Below are 3,944 nucleotides of genomic sequence, written 5' to 3' on the forward strand. Positions count from 1 at the left end.
ATATAAGTTATGTTTACAGGGTATGTAATAATAATCTTAATACCTTAATTAACTCCCTCTGTCAACAACTCGAGAATCTATAAATGTAGGATTACTGAGAGAATAAAACAGTCTATTATAAGCAACCGTGAGTGTGTTTTCTTCTACCTTCTTTCCTTTTTTTTTGATTTTATAACCCCCTATCACGTATCTTATATATATATTCTTTTGTTAGTTCAAAATACAAACATGATTTATTACTTTCTATTATTTGCATTAGTATAATTTTCTACTTTTGAATTATTTTTTATCTGTATTATTACTGTTGTATCAGCTGCTATCGTTTATTAAATAAAATAATGTTATTAGAAATATATCATTGAACGTCAGTATTTTTTTATTTAATGTTTTTATTTCGTGGGACCACCACAGAAATAAAAGTTGACCCTTCTGGCCAGATTCAAATCGGCGCTGCTGCAGTTAAAGTTAATGCTCAACTCCCCCTACTACAAACGACTCGAACGCCAGTTTTACCATCACTTAAAACTAAATCATAAAAAATTAAACTCCCTGAGATTCAATAAAAAAGATTTATGAACTTCCAACCATTCTTTAAATTTATATTGGTTAGTTAGGAAATAGGCAAATTAGAAATACATGTAATTTACTTTTTAAATTAGTTAAGAGTTTTTAGGGAGATAATTGTATCTATTATTTGTAATAATTTATTAATATTCAAATTTCACCGTTGTACTTAATGATTTATATTAATCTCAAATAAAAAATAAAATTAATATTAAATCTGTGATGATGTCAACTACTATGTTTTAGATATTTTCAAAGTTACTGCTAAATACATATTTTAGACTTTAAATTTGTGTTATTACGATTCAGTTTGAATTATTAAGATATAATCTTAGAATCAGAGGAGGAATTCCTCCAATTTTTCCAAAAATGACCAGATTTATTTTGGATTTTTTTTTTATAATTGTACAGGCTAATTTAAGGAAAAATAGCTATATCGAATTTAATATTATTTTTATCGAATCATATATTTCGTGAATGTCTCATTTTCTTATAATGTAAATAATTTAAATAAAAATAAACTAAAAAAAGTCAAAGGAACCTAAGGTTGTAAACGATTAAAAATGTTTATATCTCAGAAAAACAAAAACATTCATGCAACAGAGTTATGCCACTACAATAAATCACTGAGACATATTTATCATTTATTAAAATACATTGGATCAAAAAAACATCCTTTCTTTTTAATATCCACATTTTCAATACTGATAATAGATGCACATAGATAATTATTTAGTTTAATTAATTAGGGAAGTTAAAATCATTAGTAACTCTTTAAATTAACAGAAAATGATGCCCCTTGGTTTGATCAATTTTTCAATAAAATATTTAATTTTCATTATTTTAAAATTTATATTCATGATTAATATTGTTATCTGTCATGGATTTTATTCCGCTTTGGTTTGTTCTGATAATGGTTTACAATTATTTTAATATTAAAACTTAAATTTTGACAATTTTATTTTGAGTGATAAATGCTCTGTCGTAAATTTAAATAAATTATTAAAATAAAAAAAAATACAAGTAAAAATTAACAAAATGCACTGCCCGGGAATCGAACCCGAGTCGCTAGAATGGGAATCTAGCATGATACCACTACACCAGCAGTGCTTCCGGGTTTAGATGAATTTTATTTAACTATTAGTATGTACTATTCAATAAACTTTTTTTAACACAAAAATACGTTTTAAGTTTATTACGACATTATTTTAATAAATTACCTAATAGTTTGGTGGAATTTTCACAGAGTAAAGAAAAGACATTGTACTTGATAATTAATGTATTTAGCGGTTTCAATCTAGTTTTAATGCTTATTACTTTTATTAGTATCACCCATTTTTAAAATTAAAGTTAGTTTATTTTTAAATTATTCATGAAATTTATTAGTCATATATTTATTATTCGACAAGAAAATGTGTGTCTAAAAATTAAAATAAATATGGTACTATTTCTAGTGTCATACCCATTATGATTGGAATTGATTGCAGACGTGTTGTTGATTAAAAAAAATGTGTTTATCTACGCCAATTATAAGTTTCAAATACCAAATATATCAAATTTTTGAAAATGACAATTGTCATATTAGATATTTATTTAATTATTAAATAAAGAAATTTAAATCTGAATCAGTTGATTATAGTGGATTTCATACTGCAATTCACAACAACCAAATTTCTATGATGCAAACACCAAAACAATAATTCAAACATTAAATAATAATAAGAAGTTAGCTTATAATGAAAAAAAAAAATTTCATTTACGATAAAACAACTATTCTCCTTGTTAGCCCATATTTAAAATATAATAATATGTATTTTTGGTAACCTTTTTAAAATACACATAGGTTGTTTAAAATTATGTGAATTTTTTTTAACTTCACTGTTATATTCTTTCTAAGGTTAATCTAATAATGCTGATAACTGGTAAACTAAATATGAAGGATGAAATTTCTATGTAGTACTCTGCTTCAATCTATTGCATTTCTTCATTATTAATTTGTTAATTATTATACAAATAAAGGTACAATGATTTTGAATTACGGTTAAGAATTTTATTCAACGTTGGCCAAAAATTAGCCTTCAGGATCAAAACGATTGAAGGTGTTCGAACAAAAAGTTAATTAGTATTATTTAGTTCATTAATATACATTATATATTAATTTATTGTTTGAGAGTCGGTAATTAATTTATAACACTTCTTATTTTGATAATTTCTCTAAAATTTCTGTATTATTTCCCAACGTTTCGACCCTTAGACCATTATGAAAGATACCCTAATTTGATGTATCTAAATATAAAAATTTTCAATTACAGATTATTTGGCAAAGTCGGTTCATTAATAAATTCGTCAGATCTCCTGTTATTACGAGAATCGACCTATAACTCGTGGTACGGTAGTCTTCATTAAAACGGACGCTGTTCAAAGCTAGCTAAAAATCAGGTGCCCCATAGCTCAGTTGAGAATACTTGCCTAACTAAGACTATCCGGTAAATATGCAATCATTGTAAATGTAGGACCGCACAAATATATTTCAGACCCACAGAAGCTATTTTCAGTTTGTAATGAAACGGATTTGGAGAATTGTTACCATTTTTAAACAAACTGCCCCGCGTATCATCAGAACCGAATCCGGTACATGCCTAAACTAAGCTATATTAACCAAAACCAGTTGTATGAATTTTTGTCTGTACCTTCACAATTGGATCTTAAACTTTTTTATGTATGTAACTCAAAGCCTTATACTTAGAGCAGAACACTTATCTTCACAATAAGATATATAGTTTTTTTAGTTAGTTCTTTTATTTTATTAAGTAAGTAAGAAACCGGTAATGAAGTGTGATTGGATACAAAAGATGGTTTATTATTTGTCATTTACGTATATAAGAAATACTCAATTCAAATTAATCAGTTCTGTTTTTATCATGTTTTCGTATTGTCGACTTTGAAATATAATACATTTTATTGTAGACTTTATACTTCCACAAAGACCTGGTTAGATATAGTGGGAGTATTGATTTATCCGAGGCAGAAGAAGATATGGTATAGTCAGAGCATGAGGTCACGCGAGTCCGAATGTGAAATATTGAACAGTGAGCACGGGGCAAATGCCCATTTGATCCCTCTCTGTCTGATAGTGGAATAACTACACCGTTTTTACATCCATTTCTGGCTTTGGAATTGTCTATAGAATATTTAATAATCAGTATTGAAAAATAAACTCTATCGAACTTATTAAAATTATTTAAATTGAACCTCAATTGACCTTGACGTATGCGTCAATTTAAAAAATTTTTTTTTTTTTTTAATAATTTATTTATTGATATTTACAACTGTATACACATATATACAACAAGTAAATTTGCTGTAGGTGACATAGTGAC

At 26.5% G+C, this 3,944-nt stretch overlaps 1 non-coding gene across 1 annotated transcript; it reads right to left on the minus strand.

Moving 5' to 3' along the window:
• Window positions 1-1,603: 1,603 nt before the first annotated feature.
• Window positions 1,604-1,674, minus strand: TRNAG-CCC (transfer RNA glycine (anticodon CCC)). The gene has a single exon. It is a non-coding gene; the product is annotated as a tRNA-Gly (tRNA).
• Window positions 1,675-3,944: the final 2,270 nt, after the last annotated feature.

The sequence above is a fragment of the Halyomorpha halys genome, unplaced genomic scaffold (assembly GCF_000696795.3).
Source record: "Halyomorpha halys isolate HHAL.00 unplaced genomic scaffold, Hhal_1.1 Scaffold11002.1, whole genome shotgun sequence".
Taxonomy (NCBI): domain Eukaryota; kingdom Metazoa; phylum Arthropoda; class Insecta; order Hemiptera; family Pentatomidae; genus Halyomorpha; species Halyomorpha halys.